This window comes from Rutidosis leptorrhynchoides, chromosome 5, assembly GCF_046630445.1.
Source record: "Rutidosis leptorrhynchoides isolate AG116_Rl617_1_P2 chromosome 5, CSIRO_AGI_Rlap_v1, whole genome shotgun sequence".
Lineage (NCBI taxonomy): Eukaryota > Viridiplantae > Streptophyta > Magnoliopsida > Asterales > Asteraceae > Rutidosis > Rutidosis leptorrhynchoides.
The window spans coordinates 208,449,369-208,473,811 of record NC_092337.1 but is presented as its reverse complement, the minus strand read 5'-3'; positions in this window follow the sequence as shown (position 1 = coordinate 208,473,811).

The window sequence follows — 24,443 nt, the reverse complement described above, 5'->3', positions numbered from 1 at the left end:
ATTTACTGACTTAGTACTATTTGACTTAGGTTGAGGACCTTCGGACCGATTACTTGCACACCTTTTTCCGAACCGACTTTTCGACTACATTATCATTGTGAGTTATAGCATTCCCTTTTTACTTTAACTTATTTTGGGAACTGAGAATACATGCGGATTTTATGTTTTACATACTAGGCACGAGTACTTAAACTTATATATGTGTGGGTTATACAACGGCATAAACATTCCCTTTAGCTCGGTAACGTTTAATCATTGGTTTTTGAACCGTGAACGCGAATCTTAGATATGGATCCATAGGGTTTGACATCCCCACTCGGGCTAGTAGCGCTAGCATTTAACGAGTGTTTAATACTTCATAAACATACGCACTTGCCAAGTGTACTTTCAGGGGGTATAAACGTTAAGTTAGTTACCAAGTGCCCACGGTTAACATATACTTTATCATACTGTTTTGAAACGCTCTTTGTAGCACTGAAATCTCGTGGCCTACCTTACATACTGTTATACTTAAAGTATAGCTCACCAACCTTTGTGTTGACGTTTTTAAGCATGTTTTTCTCAGGTGCTTGAGGTTAGCTTCCGCTGTGTACTAGTCGTGCTGTAGACTCCCGCTGCTTAGAGTTGTCATCGCATGAACTACTTTATTTTGCATTCAAACATTCGTACTTTTGAACTATGACTTGTAACGACCATTGTGGTCACATACACTTATTATTTGCTTCTACTTAGTGAAGCATGCTTTTGAAATGTAAAACATTTGATGTCGGTTATGACATCACCTTTTTATCGTGAATGCAACTTCTTTAATTACAGCATATAGTACTTAACCTTGTAATGATCCTGTTGTTGATGATTCGTACACGATGGTTTTGTACGGGGCATCACATCATATTTTCTGATTATAATCAGATTCTATTTTACTTAAACCATATTTCTGTTTCCCTCTCTTTTTCTTCTTCTTCAATAAATCATTACGAACCCAACTCATTTTAATCTTAGTAAAAATCACAAAATCGATTTTTGGATTTAATGTCCAACCTATAACCAAGTATTTGTAATTAATTGGATTGAAAAGAAAAAAACATAAAAAAAATCAAGAAAAAGCTGATGTCGCTGCTATATAAGAAAAAAATAATAATGATTTTGAAATTGATAACATTTTGGACTATGATTCCAACATGAAATAGTTTGTTAAACATATATAGAAACTATTGGAATCATCATTTGGACTTGGAACACAAATACGAATTCGAATTTCCTCATGAACACTTTGGTTGACTTTTAAAACCGAAAACTTTGACTCGAAAATTAAGATTCGATACTAGGAATTAAGACTTAAAATTTTGCAGATAGTTTGAAGGAATAATTACTAACAGGACTGCATTTAAGGATTTTAAAATGGGATTCATTTTGATGCTTTTGAAAAAATGGAACATGAACAGAGATACTAAGCTGTGTTCTTGCTTCTCTTTTCTGTTTTAATTCAACAATGCAGTAATTTATAATTGATATTTGGTAATGGGAAATGATTCAATTAACACTTTGATGATTGATTATATAATTATATGTGGGTGTCGACTGGATTCTTTATCACAGACAAAAACAGAAATATAAATAAAGCAGATAAAAAAATTAAAAAAAATTGAATACCTAATTGCTTTATATAAAATATATGAAAAAATAAATACTGCAGATACGGAATCACGATGATAAGAAAAAAATAAAAAAAATACAGATAATGATCTTACCTAATTTAGGTATTTGTTGTCTTTTACTTTTAATTATTATTATTAAATAAATACATTAATAATAATACTAATAATAATTATATTAATAATAATTATAATTATAATAATAATAATAATAATAATAATAATAATAGATAAAAATAATGATAATAATATTAATATGACAATATTAATAATAAAAATGATAATTTTAATTATAATTAATTATAATGATAATTATCATTATAAAATGTTACTAATAATAATAATTATTATATTAATGAAAATATTAATAAGTTGTTTTATAATGGTAATAATAAATAATAATGATATTTTATTATATTAATATAAATGTTAAGTATTAATAATAATGATATTTCATTATTTTAATATTAATGTTAAGTATTAATACTAATACTAATAATATTAATAATATATTAGTAATTTATATTAATGATAATGATAATTATTAACAATAATAATTATAATACTCATAATAATAATGATTGTAAATGATGTACATATACTCACATATATATTTACATATCTTTTTATAGCCGATTATTCGTGAATCGTCGAAAACAGCCGAAGTTTAGTTTAAATTTAATCGGAAATTTTCCGGTTTATCACAGTACCTACCCGTTACAAGAAATTTCGTCCCGAAATTTAGTTTTTTCCATTAGCGGCGTTATTTGTAAACATGTGAGGATATTTTCGTTTTATTTGGTCTTCACGTTCCCAGGTATACTCGGGGCCTTGCATGAATTTCATCGGATAGAATATTGTTTTGTTTCTAGCGTTTAAATCTTACGATCCATTAATTCTACGAAGTGCATTTTATTATTAATGCGGAGGTTATCTAAAGGATTTAACAAGAGTGAATTGATTAGATTTTCTCAGAAAGAGATAATGACGCTATACAAGCATTTCAATACACATGAAATGTGTTATGAATAATAGTGAGCTTGTTTATGCCACAATATTAGGGTTGACAAAACAGAGAGGAGTTCATGAAAATCATAGTCATGAAATTTGATAGAGATCGTCATTCTTTACAACAAGAATGATGAATATGAGTTGAAAATTAGAGTTTTATCGACATTAAATAATATGGATAAGATGATTTGATTATAGAAAGAGTATAAATGAAGCTATCGTAAAAGATTGAAATGAGGAAATTAAATGTTCGTCTTAACTTTTGACATAGTTAAAGTTGATTTTCGGAATTCAAGGGATTTAAAGAAATCTTTATAATCTATAAGATTTGATTCTCCGGTATTTACAGAAATTGGGATTTTCTTTGATTAAATGCGGTGAATTGCCTCGATTTCTGTGTTTGGAATTTCGATATAAATTAGCTTCTTCCGTTTCATTATCTTCACCACTTCTCAATTCATACTTTTTTCCTCAATTCATACTTCCAAAGATTGTGAAAATGCTCCATCCAGTTCTTATCCTGGATATTTTTCTGACTATCGTTTCAGTCATTCTTCTTTTTCATTTACCACCAGAGAAATTTGTTTTCTTCTACTTTTACCTTGGGGTTATAGTGTTTTTAATTCTCCCGTGTCTTTATGTCTCTATACGCATTGATGTACATGGTTTGTAATTTCGGTGTCGTTATCGGGCTTTATATTTTCCCTTATATGTCGATCTTCATGACTTGGTAAAGCAAGTAATGGTCCAGAATTCATAGGTATGAAGTTTCGAATGAACATAATTAATGTTCTAAGAAAGCAATAGCACTATCTTGATTTGTCAAATTACCAGATAGAACTATCAAGAATATATATGTTCTTGATATGTTTAGAGATTAGATAGAATGTAAGAGTCGTGTAACATGACAAATGATGACTATAAAGTCTATGAATCATCATCTTCCATTAAAAATTTAGCATGACTTACTGTAATATAATCACGTTGACCTGTCATCATTATATTATACTAATTCATGCTTCAATTCCCAACACTTCTTCAAAACATTTATAATTTAAACTTGAATTTTACAGAATATAGAAACTAAAACAGTTTCCTTTATGATGTGATAAAGATATTGCAAAGAGATAATTAATTTTGGACAAGAATCGTTATGAAGATATCTTCAGAAATATAGAGGATATTTACAACGAAAGATACGATGATATCTTAGAATTTTCTAAGATCAAATGATAATGACGAAAATTCTTCTGTAAGGGTAATTTCTAATGATTTCAGCAGACACTAAATCATCTGGATTCTTTGAATTCAGCTTTAGGAGGATAATACCTGCTAAAGTTTTACTTGAATTCTGATATGTCAAAATCGGAATATGTAATTGAATTTGTATGAAAAATGATTGTTCTTTAGTGAACGGATACATATATCTTGTGAATGTAAGTAGGATAGCTACTGATTATTGAATCAGAATTTGAAGAATGTACAATGTAACATATTAATGTGAGATATAAATACTTCTCGGGTATTACCTACCCGTTAAAATATTTTCACAATTAACAGTTTGTACAAAAGGATTTTTAATTACAATCTTTATGAAGATATAAGTTCATATATGTTTTCCCTCAGATGTAATCATGGATTTAATGAGTTAATATAATATTAAGCTCATTTAATTTACGGTTGAAACGAGAATATATAATCTTCAAATTTGAGAGTACATAATCGTCGCAGAATATTTCTTTAATGAAGTTATGAATCAATACTTCATCGTTCATTGTTATTGATATACCTCGGTATATGATGTTGATGCTCGTGGAATCCTTTTGAACTTCGCAAGGCACAAATAATATTTTCAAAAAGGTTTCGAGTACATCAAAAATGAAAGTGTAAAATCAAACATGTATTGGAATAATACACTTGGTTTATTATGAAATGGGGTTTATTGTGTTGAAGTAGTGATTAACGATTGTTAAGTCATTAACGAAGGATGTACATCATAGCATATTAGTGATATGAATTAACCAAGTAGTACATACTAGTTAAGATTCACACGTAATAGCTTAATACGAAAAGATTTATTATTGTTCCAAAGCATATATATATATATATATATATATATATATATATATATATATATATATATATATATATATATATATATATATATATATATATATATATATATATATAAGTATACTTATATAATTCTTCAGGAAGAACGAGTCAATACATCTTAACTCATTATCACTAATATTCCTTGGTATCTAGGGGGCGTATGATGTTGATGTTTGAGGTACTGAGTGTGATGTTGTTGGTGGTGATGCTGTTGCTGTTGGTATTGCTTGTGGTGTTGATGATGTTGGTGGTACTGATGATACTGCTGGTTATGCTGTTGGTACTGCTGATGCTTGTAGATATCGCACCATATTCTCCAGAGCCACCACTCGAGCACGAAGCTCGTTGACTTCTTCTACTATTTCGGAATGATTGACGATTGGAACAAGGGGGTGAATAAGATCTAGAATCTTCGATATAATATAATCGTGACGGGATATCCTGGAAAGAAGAGAGAAAATAGTGTTTCGGACTGGTTCGCCGGTAAGTGCCTCAAGTTCTTCGCCAAGAGGTGAATTCAGTTGGTGGAAGAGATCACCTTCTTCTTGCCTCCATTGATTGAGTCGGATACGAACACATCCCCAATTCATCCATAATAGATGATGGCTGATTGGTTCGTTTGTTCCGGTTACACTGCCATTGGAGCTCGAGGAGTTCGAGGAATCCATATTATGTTTGAAATAGGGTTTGATATGAAATGGGTGTTGAATATTGAATGATATATTCGTCTTCTTGAATACGTATATATAGCAAAAGATTTCCGTAAATTACGGAGGAAATTTAGGAAAAGTGTTAGACAAAGTCTATTGGGTAGGTATGATAAGATATGATAAGATATGATGTGTCTATACTCCATTTATGCAATAATGGTAGTATGACGTGTCAAGATAATAAAATGATAAGTATGTAATCAGATAATTTTTTGATTAAAGACTTTCAATTCGTAATGGCCTATTCAGGTCTAGGGGCTTGAGCTATAGGATCCTTTAAATCGGTAATCCAAACCTTTCCATTCTAGAGTTTCGTAGACACCACTCGTCAAGAAAGTTCAATGATCAAAAATAACGAGAAAGTAAAGATTTTGAAAGTAATGAATATGAATAGTAGAGATTTCAAGAATCATGGATAACATTTCATGTAATACACATGTAATACACAAAACCATGATAGATGACATAGGAATGTCAAGAATTTCAATAATCATGAGTGATAGCCCTCGGTGTCTGTAATGATGATAGGGTTTATGCTAGTCATCCTAAAATAATGAGAGAAGGAAGGTTACAAGCATTCTAAGGAAGACGTAAGGCAAGAGGTAAAAGTATAGATAACAGATAGCAAGATAATAAGAGATAGGCAATTAAAACTAAGGCAGGAAAGGCTATAGTCCTAAAAATTGTTAAGGCACCCTAGCTAACACATAAGGCACACATAAAATGCAATCCTGGTTCTCTATAACAGCCCTGCTCTGATACTAATCGGTCACATCCCCAAATAGGACCTGGGATATTTGTGACTAATTATATCAAATCACAGTTGTATAAACGAGGACGACTCTATATGAGACGTTTTATTGAGTTTTGCAGCGGAAGATAAATAGATTACATTGTATTTAGAGTATTAAATGTCTTTAATTGATATGATATGTAATGAAGACTCCAAGCATAGCAAGCAATGATCATCAAAGCAGCAGATATACAACGGAAGCAATAAATAAACATGCTTTAAAAAGTCAACACTAGGTTGAGTGAGTTCAAAGGTTTGTCATAAATAATGAATTCAGTAATAGATCACAAGATTTAATAAAAGACGATATATCATGTATATCAAAAGTATGCCATGAGCGTATAATATCAAAACTAAACGATTTTACCCCGTAACAATACATATGTAATTGTCGAGATCATTATTATACCACCAATTGACCTGAGGTCAACAGTGCGGGACGTTACTCCCAATAACGCTATTTATAATAATTCTGTTTGCCTCTTTAGTTCATCTAGCAATTAATGATATTACAAAGCAGGGATTTGCATGTTTCAAATGAACACAATAAAAATACTCATGTTGGTCGCATAATAAGTTTGTACTTGTGTCTACCAGTTATAAAAATAGTACATGTATTCTCAGCCCAAAAATATAGATAAAAAGGGAGCAGATGAAACTGGCAATACGATACGATAGTTTGTAGTAAATATGTGTATGATGGCACTGAACAAGTGCACAGTTTTCCTCGAATTCAAGAACCTATATCAAGTATATATATTAACACATATACTCGTAATCGAATAAGTTTATATATATTTCAATTGTTATGTATTTCTATATATATACTTTTATATATATCCTATATATAAGTATTTGTTGGATAAAATGATATTAATAATGATAATGAATAAAGGCTTGTATTATTTTGTAATAACAATAATAATAAAAATGATAGTAATAATAATAATTTAAAAATGAAAGTTTTAATATTATTGTTAAGATAAAAATGTTAATAAAAATAATACTTAATAATAAGGATAATCATATTAATAATAATAATAATACCAAAATGGTATAAATAATAATAATAATAATAATAATATTAGTAATACTTATAATGATACTAATGATAATATTAATAATTATAATACCACTACTAATAATAATAATATTAGATAATACTAATAATATTTAAATGATTAATATTTGTAATAATAATGATAGTTTTAATAAATAAATAAAAATGAAAGTTTTGAAAATTTTAAAAATGATTCTTTTAGTAGTAACGATAATGATAATAATACTAGTATTAATGATAATGATACTTGTAAATATTAGGAGTAATACCAATTATAACAATAACTAATAATAATAATAATAATAATAATAATAATAATAATAATAATAATAATAATAATAATAATAATAATAATAATAATAATAATAATAATAATGATGATGATGATAATAATAATAATAATAAAATGTTAAATTAATAATAATAATAACACTAACAATTATAATACTAGTAACATAATACCTAATAACAATAATGAAAAGAAAAATACGCTACCTTTAATGTAATAGGCTTTAAAAAAAAAATAAACGCCCATGCCCGGGCTCGAACCCGAGACCTCTCGTTCATACCAAGCACCCCTTAACCATTCCTCCACTTTGTATTTTCTAATTATAATCAGATTCTATTTTACTTAAACCATATTTCTGTTTCCCTCTCCTTTTCTTCTTCTTCAATAAATCATTACGAACCCAACTCATTTTAATCTTAGTAAAAATCACAGAATCAATTTTTGGATTTAATGTCCAACCTATAACCAAGTATTTGTAATTAATTGGATTGAAAAGAAAAAAATAAAAAAAATAAGAAAAAGCTGCTGTCGCTGCTATATAAGAAAAAAAAATAATTCTGAAATTGATAATGTTTTGGACTATGATTCCAACATGAAATAGTTTGTTAAACATATATAGAAACTATTAGAATCATCATTTGGACTTGGAACACAAACACGAATTCAAATTTACTCATGAACACTTTGGTTGACTTTTAAAACCGAAACCTTTGACTAGAAAATTAAGATTCGATACTAGGAATTGAGACTTAAATTTTGCAGATAGTTTGAAGGAATAATTACTAACAAGACTGCATTTAAGGATTTTAAAACGGGATTCATTTTGATGCTTTTGAAAAAATGGAACACGAACAGAGATACTAAGCTGTGTTCTTGCTTCTCTTTTCTGTTTTAATTCAACAACGCAGTAATTTATAATTGATATTTGGCAATGGGAAATGATTCGATTAACATTTTGATGATTGATTGTACAATTATATATGGGTGTCGACTGTATTCTTGATCTCAGACAAAAACAGAAATATAAATAAAGCAGATAAAAAAATTAAAAAAAATTGAATACCTAATTGCTTTATATAAAATATATGAAAAAATAAAAACTGCAGATATGGAATCACGATGATAAGAAAAAAATAAAAAAATACAGATAATGATCTTACCTAATTTAGGTACTTGTTGTCTTTTACTTTTAATTATTATTATTAAATAAATACATTAATAATAATACTAATAATAATTATATTAATAATAATTATAATTATAATTATAACAATAATAATAATGATAATAGATAAAAATAACGATAATAATATTAATATGACAATATTAATAATAAAAATGATAATTTTAATTATAATGATAATAATCATTATAAAATGTTACTAATAATAATAATTATTATATTAATGAAAATATTAATAAGCTGTTTTATAATGGTAATAATAAATAATAATGATATTTCATTATATTAATATATAAATGTTAAGTATTAATAATAATGATATTTCATTATTTTAATATTAATGTTAAGTATTAATACTAATACTAATAATATTAATAATATATTAGTAATTTATATTAATGATAATGATAATTATTAACAATAATAATTATAATACTCATAATAATAATGATTGTAAATGATGTACATATACTCACATACATATTTACATATCTTTTTATAACCGTTTATTCGTGAATCATCGAAAACAGTCGAAGTTTAGTTTAAATTTAATCAGAAATTTTCTAATTTATCACAGTGTTCTTCTCGGATGGCCATAATTCGTTCTGTTAAGCGTAGCGAAAAATCAATTGTTGATTTATGGATGGCTTTGAGAATATCTTCAAATTCATCGGTATCATTGATGAAGGTTATCATGTCTGCGTGTGTAGATATGACCAGAATCCGATCTGAAGAAGAGTCTGGCTCTCCTTGATCTGGTTCGGTTGGAGAGTGTGAGTTATTTAGAATGTCTTCATGTTGTTCTTCCTTGTCATCATTGGTATATTGTTCTTCTGAGGATGCGTTTGATGAACGGGTTTCTTCAGTATTCTGATTCTCCACTTTGATACTTGCAGGATCAATTTCTATATCCTTAACCTCAACTTTGTCGGTCTTCTTCTTGAAGCGAATGATTACTATGATCTTCCGTCTCAAGCCTTATTAATTCTTCATGATGCTTAGTGCTTAGAGCGGGTGTTGTCGCAGTTTCTTTTACGTCTTCCATTTCCTCTTCCTCTTCAGATTCCTCCTCTTCCTCTATTTCTTCGCTGAGATCCTCTTCTTCCATTTCTGGGTCGTCTACAGACTGTGATTCGACACCCATCTCGATATCATTGGATGGTGACAAAGACTCGTATCGGAAGAGATCCGTCTAGTGGAAATAGCAAACATCTCTGCTTGTCCAGAAAGATCGGTTGTTCAGTCAATTTTGAAGGTAACGCTCTCCCCGTGTGATCGTAAGATCAAGGTTTGATTCTACACATCAATGACAGTCCTAGCCGTATTTATGAAAGGTCTTCCTAATACTATTGGTGTGTGTAGGTATTCCTTGATATCCATTACTACGAATTCCGTAGGATACAAGAATTTGTCGACTTTTACCAAGACGTTCTCAACTATGCCCTTAGGATATCGAATTGTGTGATCGGCAAGTTGGATTGTCATTTTAGTTGGTGACAAGTCTCCTAACAATAATCTCTTGTAAAGGGAGTAGGGGATTAGGTTAATACTTGCTCCTAAATCTGCTAGCGCATGAATGGTTCCTGATTGGTAGATTGAACACGGGAAAACGAATCGGTCCGTATCTCCTAGCATTGGTGGTAGAGAGTTCCTGAGTAATGCAGAGCATTCTTCACTCAGTGGAATTTTGTTAGAATTTGGTATTCTCTCCTTTGTAGAAAGAAGCCTTCAGATGTATCTCTTCTGGTTGGGGACTTTGGACATAGTGTCCAGGAATCTTTCAACAAGTTTGAAGGAATCAAGCTTGGATGGTTCTTCCTGTAGCCTTCCAGGATAGGGTACACGAACTGGAGTTTCAGGGGTCAGCTTCTGAGTATATGTTGATTTGTTCTTGAGCCTAGCTGACCTTCTCTGTGTTTCTTCCTCTGGGATTACGGAATCCATCTGCTTTGCTTCTTCTATGTGGAGATTTTGGATAGTATTACTTGGTAACCTTCCCTGTGGTCGGGTTTCAAGGCCTTGTGATAACTGACGAGCTGCGTCTCCAGACTTTTGAGCAGAGCCAATTGATTTCTCATTAGTATCTCCGTCTGATCTTGCCTGGCTACAGTTCTATGATTTAGCTATTGTTGTCCTTGAATGAACTAATTCAACTGATCATCAGCTCCGAGAGTGGGGTAGTTGCTTTTGTAATCTGGGTGGTAGGGGAATTTTCCTCGACTGGTGAACCAGTGAGTGGAAGTGGTTGATCGTAGGTCAATTGAGATTGCTGGGCTGGATAAGGTGGATAGCGATAGCGAAAAGGTTGATTGCTTCACTGAAATTGATTAACCCTAGATTATTGATTGAATCCAGAATTTGGTGGACGAGCTGGGTATTGAACGTAACAGACTGAACCGTCAGGGTTTTCGTACTCAACTTCATATTCTTTAGTATTTTGCCGGTTGGTACAATTAACACAAGCCTGAGCTTGGTTGACCTGTTGCGGCTGCGTCTTCAATTCTCCGAGTTGTTTAGCAAGAAATTCCATCTTATCTGTGAGGGATTTGATGGCCTCCATTTGATTGTTAAGTGCAGAGAGTGGGGCAGATGATGAAGTTTTTTCACCAATGTTCCAGTCATGATGATGCACTGTCATGTTCTCGAGCAATTCTCATGCTTCGTCTGTGGTTTGGTTCATCAGATTCCCTTGAGCTGCTCCATCGATCATCGTCCTATGATTTACCGTAAGACCATTGTAGAAGGTACAGATTTGGGCCGACCGTTCTAGTTGGTGATTAGGGAATTTCTTCAGCAGGGTTTTAAATCACTCCCATGCAGTGTAAAGAGATTCATCATAACTTTGTTTGAAGTTAATGATGTCATTCTTTAGTTTGGTTTGCTTAGAAGGAGGGAAATATTTGGTTAGGAATTTAGTAGCCATCTCCGTCCATGAAGTGATGGAATCTTTTTCCAGTCCTTCGAACCAGGTTTGAGCATGATGAGTGAGAGAATAGGGAAACAAGTATAGCTGGACTATATCTTGTCCTATCCCTGGCTGTTTGTAGGAGTTCGTAAGAGATATGAATTTATCAAGTTGAGAATTAGGATCGTCATTCGGTAATCCATGAAACTGACAGCTATTCTGGATGAGCTGGATGATGTGATGTTTTAACTCGAACGAGTGTCCTTGAATCTCTGGAAATCTGATCGGTCCTCCTCGACCTTTAATCGAGGGTTTAGTATTTTCTACTAAAGTAACGCGTAACGCCATTCGATTTCTGATTCGTTCTTCCTTGCGTGCTTTGGAGAGTATTTCGTCTGGATCAGGTACAAATAACAATGGCCCTGGTCTAGATCAGGCTTGGGTCATACACTGGGTATGTCTTTTGTTTTTAATTTTTAACAAATAAACTAAATTTCTAAAGTAATCTAAAGTAAGCTAAACTAGTCTAAGATAGTCTAATCTAAAGTAATCTAATCTAATTTAAGGTGATCTAATTTAATTAACTAACTAACCTATAATTGAATATGTTTTTGGTTCTGGCTACTGATTCCCTGGTATTTCAATAACAAAGCTCCGCATGAACTATTCAACAAACCAAGTGGCCAGGCCAACTACAGAGAGGCAGGATCCTTTTGGTCCCAATATAATTGGCGACTGTTCGGAAAATCCAACAACTAAGTCCGTGTATAATTGTCTTTCTTAGACACCACTAAATGCTTGTGAATAAGTTTGATAGAGAGTAGTATTGCCTGATATCAGTTCCCCGACAGCAGCGCCAAAAACTAGACTCCCCCGTGATATGGCCGAAACGGACGGTTTTATTTGTGCGGTGTCGTCAGGCCGCAGCACGCCAGAATCAACTATCAAGGGGATGGGTACTGTTTTAAATTTATATTTAGTGGGGCCTAAATCGTACTACTCCTTAGTATGAGTAAGGGAAGTATGACCTAGAGTCGTATTTTTAAGATATCAGTAGAGTCGAACCTATATTTAAGCCTAAGATAGTTAGGAAGGAGTAGTGGTTACTTAATTTTGGGATTTTCTAATTTTTAAGACAGATCAAGTAAATGCGATAAAATTCGTAATTCATATAAGGTTAAAATGAGTGCATACTATGACTTCATCAGTTATTCTGCCGAGATTATGGAATGCTGGCTCATGAATAGGCAGAGGCCTTGTATTCATTACACTGGTCCTAAATGCCCCTGTCATAAGACATGTCACTAGGTACTACGTTAGGCTTGAAGATTCTGAGTAGATAGCAATGTCCCTTACCCCCAACGCCCGTGTAGTCTGACTACAGGCATACACGTTCAGACGGCTCATCCATTTAAGCGAATCGGTTGGGTGACGTATTAACATTCCACAATGGTCTAAACTTTCTTAAGCATAATAGAATACATGGTTTACCATATCCGAGAGACGTGATGTGTTTCAATACTTTCGTTAATGATTGTTTTTAAAAGATAGTTAGGCCCTTAAAAATAGTTCAACCATAAAGAACACCATGGCCAAGTCAAGCTGACTTCCATGAACACGTTCGGTTATCCTAACGGTCCAATCCTTTATGTGTCTTAACAAACAGTTCCTTAATTAACTAAGAATCCCTCAAGCGGGGTGCAACGCTTGAGACCGCGTTATGGTGCTGTGTAGTAATCAACACTAACCGGATTCCATGGCCTTACTTAGCAGAGGTACAGCTTACAATAAACACTGTGCTTCAGTGTGCACGTACGAAGTTTATATGCTTGGTGACTACACTAGCATGGTCTGGGACCGACAATGCACTAAGGGTCTAGTCAGGTGTTTCACTACGAAAGAGTCCTCAGTCGGAATTCAAAGCTCGATAGACTTACTACAACCGGTGTGCCTCAGTCGATCTTACATTGTATTCGATAGACTTCTCTTACAAAGGGGTGACACAGATAGTGTACTCTGAATCGGGGTTCGCGACTTCCCAATAACAGAGCCAATAACTACGATCTATTAGTTGGAAAAGCGATTGAGTTTAAAGCATAATCGGAAAGCATTTCAACAACATACATAAACCATAACATTATTTCGGCATTATACCTGCTTACATCATAGCATACACTAAAGATAACTACTCGTTAATTATGGCAACAATATTACAGAACATAATGATAGAAGACATTATATAAAGATAAGGGATAGAAGTACCAGTAGATTAAACGAGTTTCGAATAAAAAAGTGACAACTTCAAGACTCCAGACTGCTCCTAATACAATCTTCGGCATTCTTCTCCGGCTACTAGGTTTCCCGCACGGAGTTGAAGGCCTTGAGAGTAGGACTAATATTGTACAAGAGAGAGAAAGAAGTGAATTGAAGTGTATGTTGGATTGAATGACAAAGACCCTTTAAATAAGCACAAAATTTGTCTGCAAACGGCTGGCAGGCCGTTTGACAGGCTATTTGGCAGGCTGTTTAGCAGGCCGTTTGCAGGGCCCGTTGATCAGGCAAGCCGTTTAATGAGGCCGTTTGACCTGGGCGTTTGGCAGGCCATTTGCCACACTGGCAGGCCATTTGGTAGGCCGTTTGGCAGGCTGTTTGGCTTGTTTGTTCCCTGGATCGTAACTTGATTTCTTGTCTTTCACCGTTTTCGCTCTAGAATTATCGTTTTAGCTCCGATTCTCTCGATTCTTTTTGCACCGTCTTCGTAATTGCTTGTTCTTCAATTCTAATCGACGAAGTGGGTATTTTGTTGAAAAAGTTCGAATCTTTCTTGTTTTTAGGCCTTAATACTGGGCTGAAAATGTGACTTTCTAGCCGATATCAAATATCCCACACTTAGACTTTGCTTGTCCTCAAGCAAACTCTCATTTCCTTAAGAATCTTTTCGGAGTTTCTTTTCTAATAGCTTAAGTGGTTTGCCTTTATTATAAGAGAAAAAGATAAGGTGAGTCATCTATGTTATGATTGAAACTATCTCTGCAAGCATGCGAGGAGGTTACATGATATAGGCTAGCTTTCACGGGTCACTCAAACCATACAAATGTTTAGGGTTCCCTATAGATCTAAGAAATGAATTCACTCATAGCCAGTCATGCTGCACCCATCGTCATAGGCTTGATAAAACTCAAATCCTTGCTGCTAACACGAGAATGGTAGTAATCTTAGCTTCTAGGTCATTTGTCAATGATTGTAACAACCCAAATTTTTCCGTTTGCTATCGTTAATTGTCCGTTAAGTATTTAACGGTGATTGCTTAGATTTGTGTATTTAATAGAATTAAATACATACTTATTAGAGGAATGTTTGAATTAATATGTTATATTAATTTACGAACTTATTTCGGTTAGCAAAATAACTAGAAACGTTACTATTAAGTTTATCGTCTAGAAAGCTTTTCATTTTATGGAACTCAGAAAAACGACACAATAATTATTTTCGATAATTATTGACTTTAAGAAAATTATTTTTAATTTATTATTTATTTAATGAATTAAACTCGGTGATTGCGTTTCAACGACTAGTTAATGTTCTGGAGACCCGGTACGATTAACGGCAACGAAACGGACCACGCGCTTATGTGTAATTTAGCAAAACTGAGCCCAGAACACCCCTAGGTGGGCCATTCGGCCGACCACCCCCTTAGCCCCTTAGAATTTATGACTTGGGCTCCTAGTGTGCTAGTGGACTTGTAATTAGGCCCTAATCCAACATTTAAATAACAAGGAAATCCCACAAACCCTCATTCTTGTTTTTTTTGGTCGATTTTGCTTCCCCCCTCCCTCTTTTGACCGTCGACACCCATCACCACCATAACTCCTTCATCAACTCAAAATTAGATAACGTTTTGTGCATCAAAGATGCTCGTTACATAGTTCTACATCTAGTATTGTGCATTGATTGTGCTAGAAAGGTATAATTGTAAACCCTAATCTCTATAAATCAGTTTTTTGATCAATTATATAGTGTATTAGAGTCTAGTGCTCAATTAATGATGTCTAGTGTTGTTAATTGTTGATTGATTGCGTAATTAACGTTGTTTGATTGAAAAACGAATTTGTTTATAGATGATCTGATTAAATTGATATGAGATCTGACTTTCTAATATGTTTAATTAGAAATATATCGAAAAGTTATTAATTTTAGACTCCGATTTTGCGTGATTTCGTTATCGTATGCTCAAGATATGCGTAATCGAAGTTTACGTTAGGGTTTGCATGAAATCCGAATTTTTTGAGTTACATGCTAAGTGTTTTAGCTTGTATAAAGTGTACTAATGTATTCCTTGTAAAAATTTATGCAATTTGGACTAAAGATTTATGTCGAAAGGTTATGTAATGCTTCCGTTATGATAAAACGAATATTTGATTTGTAAAGTATGCTGAATCATTTTTAAGTTCAAGTAAAAATTTCTAGAATGAACTAGGAATTGATTTAGACTTTGATCTTCTGGAATATGCTATTTTATATGTTACTTGACATGTTTCATTTGTATGAGAACTTGAGAGAATGTGATTTTCCATGAGATAAATGCTCGTCTAAATGATATGTCCGATTGATGGTCAAAAACTGATGAGTCTGTAATGTTTTGCAAATCTGTACAAATTGGCTAAAACAATGCTTCTGATTATTTTATCACTTAAATTTTGAGATGTCTTGAGATGACAAAAATTGGCCGTTCATTAAAATAAATTTTCTATATTGTTTGAAAAATGTTTAAAAACTGACGCGCGAGCAGAAATTTCTGTAATGAACTCAGACTTGATCCCTTCTGACTTCTGACTTTTATTTATCGTATGAGGCTTTGGCCAGACTTTTTGGAATCAATTTTAAGTCTAGTTATGATCTGGAGTTGGTCATACTTTTATGAATTATGTGCTATGTGCTATGAGTGTATTTCTTTACGACGTATGATTTTCGAAGGAATACTCTAAGGTACGAAAAATGCGATTTGCTAAACTACGAGCGTTAACATGTTATACGACCTATGTTTGACTTATTGACCATGTTTTCATGACCTACTGAGATGTTTGACTTTAGTTGACCACTTTGACCGAGTTGACTTTTGGTTTGACTTTGGTTGACTTGCTTGGATTAGTTGACTTTTACTTATTCGTTGAGTCAGTCTGAGCACTAGGACTTTGCGTACACTATGGGTTGACAAAGTTTGACCTATTAGTGTATACTTAAGATGATTTACTTTATTAGGTTGCGTTGTTCAAGTCGAGAGTTTCGACAACAGTACGATTTGTTAAGATCTTTACGAGTGCTTTTGCTAAGGTGAGTCTACAGTCCCTAGTTAGTTTTTACAGGGATGAGATGCATGCTATTTACAAATGTTTTACGTGTTTGGCACAAGTAACTTACTAAGAATATACATATGAGTTCAGATCAAAAATTCATTAGCTTGATTATATTAATTACTTTGTAAGCTCGACTTATAGGGACGGTACCGTTAGGTTTGACAAACCTCACCGCAACGTTAAACAGGTGATTATGTAGTTATAACACGTACACTTGATCGGTGTATCACCAGTATAGGGTAAACTAAAGACGTGTGCTCGGCTCACGCAAAGGTTAAAGCTTTATAATCAAGTGCTCATGATAATGTATACTTTTCCAATGATGTTTTCTAAGAAAATCTTGTAGCCTTACTTAAGAAATGATTTACTAAACCTGTAGATTCACTCAACATTTTTCATTGACGTTTTGCATGTTTCATCTCAGGTACATAGAGCTAGTGCTTCCGCTTTAATTGAAGTTATATGCTGTTTGCTGCTAGAACTGGACGGCGTCCAGCATGTTTATCATTTTCATTTCAAGAACATATATTCGCATTTAAACAGTTTTCTTTTAAGATGTTTGGGTTCATATACATTAGTCATTGACGTCAAATGTTACCAGTTACATTATCTTTAATAAATGACTTTGTTTTAATGGTTAATGCGAATACTTTTCGGAAACGTCTCATATAGAGGGCGTGACCGCTAAACTGTGGGATCAGGAGTTAATATTCTGTTAGTGGATTCTGATGGGGTATTACAATGATGGAGAAGGAACTTTAGAGTGGTAGTGAAGTTTTTTTTGAGGGGTGAGGTAAAAGGGTAATGTAGTCTTTATACAGACTTTTATTCGGATAGATACGAGTGCAAAAGTGTTTTGAGAAGCACTTTTGAACTTTTCCTCATTTGATAATCATTTTCGGTCAAGTTATTCTTCGGCTTTTATCTTATTAAGTTCTGCTCCTTTTCAGAACTTTAAATTTTTTGTTTTTTTCACAGATTTCATCTCGAGAAACTTTTTGCCGGTAAACTTTTTCAAGACCTTTGCCATGATACTTGAGAGGTTTATAACATCGGGTTTTCGGAAGGAATCTCGTTTTCTGGATTTTTCGAGTAATAGTAAAGATGATGTGGATGTGGTGGAGTAGAAGTAGTGGAGGTGCGGAAGGCTTATTTTTGACAAATGGCTAGCTCTTCTGATTACAACGGAATCACGTTTTGCTACTTGGAAATGTAGATGATAATGCTAAAAACGAACATATATTTCATAGCATTATTCCTCAAGAAAGACAAGCTTTTAGTTGCAATTGTTCTATTTACAAGTGATATTCGTTTAAATAATAAAAGGTGAAGACAAAAGACAGATTCGACGAATTGAAGACGCAAACGACCAAAAAGCTCAAAAGAACAAAAGACAATCAAAGAGGTTCCAATTATTGATAAGAAACGTCTCGAAATTACAAGAGTACAAGATTCAAAACGCAAAATACAAAATATAAAATTGTACGCAAGGACGTTCGAAAATCCGGAACCGGGACCAGAGTCAACTCTTAACGCTCGACGCAACGGACTAAAAATTACAAGTTAACTATGCATATAAATATAATATAATATATAATTAATTATATTAATTATATATATATTATATATATATATTATAAAACCGTCGGCAGAGAAACTCCAAGGGTGTGAGCTGTAAATTCATCCTCCGCGACTCGCGGAGTTTGAAGGCAAAATCACCGCGAGTCGCGGAGCCCCAAAAATCAACTCTGGCTATAAAGCAAACCGAATTCTGATCATTTTTCATATTCTATTTTCTCTCTTCTCTCATATATACGATATATATATATATATATATATATATATAATTTATATTTTAATTTTAATTTTAATTATAATTCTAATAATAAGGGTATGTTAGCGAATGTTGTAAGGGTGTAAGTCGAAATTCTGTCCGTGTAACGCTACGCTATTTTTAATCATTGTAAGTTATGTTCAACCTTTTTATATTAATGTCTCGTAGCTAAGTTATTATTATGCTTATTTAAAACGAAGTAATCATGATGTTGGGCTAATTACTAAAATTGGGTAATTGGGCTTTGTACCATAATTGGGGTTTGGACAAAAGAACGACACTTGTGGAAATTAGACTATGGGCTATTAATGGGCTTTATATTTGTTTAACTAAATGAAAGTTTGTTAATGTTAATATAAAGATTTACAATTGGGCGTCCCTATAAATTACCATATACACTCGATCGGACACGATGGGCGGGGTATTTATATGTACGAATAATCGTTCATTTAACCGGACACGGGAATGGATTAATAGCCACTAGAATAATTAAAACAGGGGTGAAATTACATTCAAGGGTAATTGGTGTAATTGTTAACAAAGTAGTAAAACCTTGGTTTACACGCAGTCGATAACCTGGTGTATTCATTAAACAAAGTATTAAAACCTTGTTACAATTCGAATCCCCAATTAGTTGGAATATTTAACTTCGGGTATAAGAATAATTTGATGAGGACACTCGCACTTTATATTTATGACTGATGGACTGTTATGGACAAAAACCAGACGGACATATTAAATAATCCAGGACAAAGGACAATTAACCCATGGGCATAAAACTAAAATCAACACGTCAAACATCATGATTACGGAAGTTTAAATAAGCATAATTCTTTTATTTCATATTTAATTTCCTTTATTTTATATTTAATTGCACTTCTAATTATCGCACTTTTATTTATTGTTATTTAATCGCACTTTTAATTATCGTACTTTTTAATTATCGCAATTTTATTTTATCGCACTTTTATTATTCGCAATTTCATTATCGTTATTTACTTTACGCTTTAATTTAAGTCTTGTATTTATTTTATATTTTACATTAGGTTTTAACTGCGACTAAAGTCTTAAAATCGACAAACCGGTCATTAAACGGTAAAAACCCCCCTTTATAATAATAATATTACTTATATATATGTTTGTATTTTTATAAAAGTAAACTAATATAGCGTTGAGCTTTGTTTAAAGATTTCCCTGTGGAACGAACCGGACTTACTAAAAACTACACTACTGTACAATTAGGTACACTGCCTATAAGTGTTGTAGCAAGGTTTAAGTATATCCATTCTATAAATAAATAAATATCTTGTGTAAAATTGTATCGTATTTAATAGTGTTTTCTGCTAAAATTAATAACTATTTTATATACACCTCGCATAACTATCAAGTATTTTTGGCGCCGCTGCCGGGGAACTATCTTAAAAGCCGGAAGCGCAACGCTAATATAAAAAAAAAAAAAGATTTTTAGTTACTTTTATTAAAAGTCGTTTTTGTAAAAATACGTTTTAAAAATTCGAAAATATAAAAAGAAAAACAAAAATATATGTATTTTTAAGATTTTGTTAAATATTTAAGTTTTATAAGTTTCTTTATTTTTATTTTAGTTTATAAAAATATAAGTTTTATTTTAAAATCTTTTATTTATTTAAAAACAGAAAACAGAAAAAATAAAAATAAAGAAAAACGCGTTGAAATTATAAGCTGTCAACTGAATTTCTGAACCCCGCGACTCGCGGGGTTTTCTTCATTAATTACCGCGACTCGCGGAGGGTATCTGACAGGCGACAGGAAGCCCTAATCGAGCATTAATTACGGGTTTTAATTAATTATTATTATTATTTAAACCTAATTATTATTATTATTATTATTAGTTTTATTTTTATTTTTACTTTTTATTTAATTTATGTATTTAATATTAATTAGTTTTATTAAATTGTAAAATTAGTAGTTTTATTAAAATAATAATATAAAAATAATATTTTTATAAAAATTGTACTTTTTACAACTTTTTATATATTTTTATATTTTGTCCCTTTTTAATCATTGTAGCGTAATATTTGTATTTTTTAGCTCATATTTAATTTTAAACTTAGTTTTTGCTATAGTCATTTTTACTCCTAGATTTTTAGGCTTTGCCGTAGAATTCCTTAAGTGCTTTTTCTTTAGACTAAGATTTAGGTGCTTTAGAATTTTGCGACGCCTTTTTAAGTTTTAGTTTCTTTTTAAGTTATTTCCATTTGGGATTTCGTTTTTCCTGTAAGCTTTAATATTTTTAGACCTTTTACTATGTACCAATTATCATTCCAATTAGTAATTTCAATTTGCGATTATAATTTTAAGTTAGTTGTAGTAATAAGGTTAGGTTAGTTAAGTATTTTTAAGTTTTGATAAGTTTCTTTTATTTTTCCGTCACCTTTTATTTTTCAACCATTTTTTTCTTTTTCGACCTTTTGCGACGAACTCTTTTTCTCTCTTATTTCTCGCCATTCTAGTTTTTAGGACTTAGAATTTTTTTCTACTTCTTATCTAAATTTCTTAAAATTACGAAAATTTATTTTAAGTGGTTAAATTAATAGACATCAAAATTTTCTGGTTCGTAGTAATAGTTGGATTTGTACGTGGACCGGGTTATTGGAGCCAAACAGTCCTCAATTATATTGAGACCAAACGAATCCTGCCCCTCTGCTGCATCTTTTGGCTATTCGAAACGTGGGAAAAATCAGAAAAGTCTATTGATTGGATAACTTATTATAATTTTTCTTTCCTTTTTAAAAACTAATAGGATATTCAGTGAATGCACCGAGCAAGACGTTCATCACCTTTTGTACGTTCACCACCTGTAACTAGATCAAGACATTTAGCAAATATAACCGCCGTTGATTTTTCTTTAGAATCGTCATCTAGTCAACCAAGTACTTCAGTTCAAATTTCCGATAATCCATTTTTTGAACCCAACCTCACAATTGAGAATCCAGAGAATATTCAGGAACGGTTCGTAGATCCTGAACCATTAAACTTTCCTCCGGAACCACCAATCATTCAAACAGAGATTGTTGAGGAACGAACCATTAAAACAGAATCATCTAGTGATACCGATTCAACAAATTCAATTATGGAGAATCGGGAACCTTTAAGTATGGAAGACCGAATGAGAGCTAAACGCACTGGCCAAGGTCACGCAATTACTCATCCAGACATTAATGCGCCAGATTATGAAATCAAAGGACAAATTCTACACATGGTGACTAATCAATGCCAATTTAGTGGTGCGCCGAAGGAAGATCCAAATGAACATCTACGTACCTTTAATAGGATCTGCACACTATTTAAAATACGAGAAGTGGAGGATGAACAGATATATCTTATGTTATTTCCCTGGACTTTAAAGGGAGAAGCCAAAGATTGGTTGGAATCGTTACCTGAAGGGGCGATCGATACATGGGACGTTTTAATTGACAAATTTCTTAAACAATTCTTTCCTGCATCTAAAGCCGTAAGACTTTAAGCAGAAATTGTTACGTTCACACAGAAGCCAAATGAAACTCTATATGAGGCGTGGACAAGATATGGAAAGTTGTTAAGAGGATGTCCGCAACATGGTTTAGACACCTGTCAAATAGTACAAATATTCTACCGAGGATGCGACATCACTACAAGAAAAGACATAGATATAGCAGCTGGTGGTTCTATTATGAAGAAAACCGAAACTGATGCTTACAAAATTATTGATAATACTGCTTCCCACTCACATGAGTGGCACCAAGAAAAAGATATAATTAGATCATCTAAAGCAGCTAGAGCCGATTCTAGCCATGACTTAGATTCCATTTCCGCAAAGATAGATGCTGTGGAGAGACGAATGGAAAAGATGACTAAAGATATTCACTCAATACGAATTAGTTGTGAGCAGTGTGGAGGACCACATTTGACAAAAGATTGTCTCAGTATTGAATTAACAATGGAACAAAGAGAGAATATTTCATACATAAACCAAAGGCCTGGAAATAATTATCAGAATAATTATCAACCGCCAAGACCGATTTACAATCAAAACCAGAATTATAACCGAAATATTCCATACAACAACCAACAAGGTCCTAGCAATCAACAAGTATCCAATAATACTTACAATCAGCAAAGACCTAATTTTCAAAACAAACCACCACAACAAACCGATGATAAAAAGCCGAATTTAGAAGATATGATGACGAAGCTAGTTGAAACTCAAACACAGTTTTTCACATCTCAAAAACAAACAAATGAACAAAATGCTCAAGCATTTAGAAATCAACAAACTTCTATTCAAAATCTGGAACAAGAAGTAAGTAACCTAGCAAGGTTAATAGGTGAAAGAAAACCGGGAAGTCTACCTAGTGATACAAATGTTAAACCCCGGAATGAAACAGCTAAAGCTATTACCACAAGAAGTGGTACAACACTTAAACCACCTGAAATACCTGTAACTTCTGTTGAAACTATTCCTACTCCACAAGAACCACAACCCGATCAAGATAAGGAAAAAGAACCGGTAGTTGAAAAGGTTAATGAAGATAACACAGTTAAGGATAAACCTTATGTTAAACCATATCAACCACCACTTCCTTACCCGAGTAAAATGAAGAAAGAAAAACTTGAAGCCGAGCAATCCAAATTCTTGGATATGTTTAAACAGATAAATGTAAATCTTCCTTTCATTGATGTGATTTCAGGAATGCCAAGATATGCTAAATTCTTGAAAGATCTAATCTCAAATAGAAAGAAAATGGAAGAACTCTCGGCTGTTACTATGAATGCTAATTGTTCAGCAGTGCTGTTGAATAAGATACCAGAAAAATTATCTGATCCAGAAAGTTTCACAATTCCATGTTTTCTGGCTAGTCTTAGTTCAATAGAAGCATTAGCAGACTTAGGTGCTAGTATAAATCTAATGCCGTATTCACTATACGCTAAACTAGACCTTGGAGAATTGAAACCAACCAGAATAAGCATACAACTAGCCGATAGATCAATAAAATATCCTAGAGGGATAATGGAGAACATGCTAGTTAAAGTTGGTACTTTAGTATTTCCAGTAGATTTTGTTGTTTTGGACATGGAAGAAGATTCTCAAGTTCCTCTCATATTAGGAAGACCATTCTTAAACACGGCTAAAGCAATGATAGACGTGTTCGGTAAGAAACTGACCCTAAGTATAGAGGATGAGAGTGTTACCTTTTCAGTTGATAGAGCAATGCAACAACCACAATCTGCAGATGATACATGTTATTATATTCAAACTATAGATGCACATGCAGAATTATTAGAAGAATTTCCAGAATTACAAGGAACAGGAGAATGTTCTTTAGGAGAAGGTAATGAACCAATTGATGAAGCTGAAATGTTAGCTACACTTATAGCTAATGGATATGAACCAACAACAGAAGAAATTCAAATGCTAAAAGAAGAAGACAGATATCGATATAAATCATCAATAGAAGAACCTCCGAAATTAGAGTTAAAGCCACTTCCAAACCATTTGGAATACGCTTATTTAC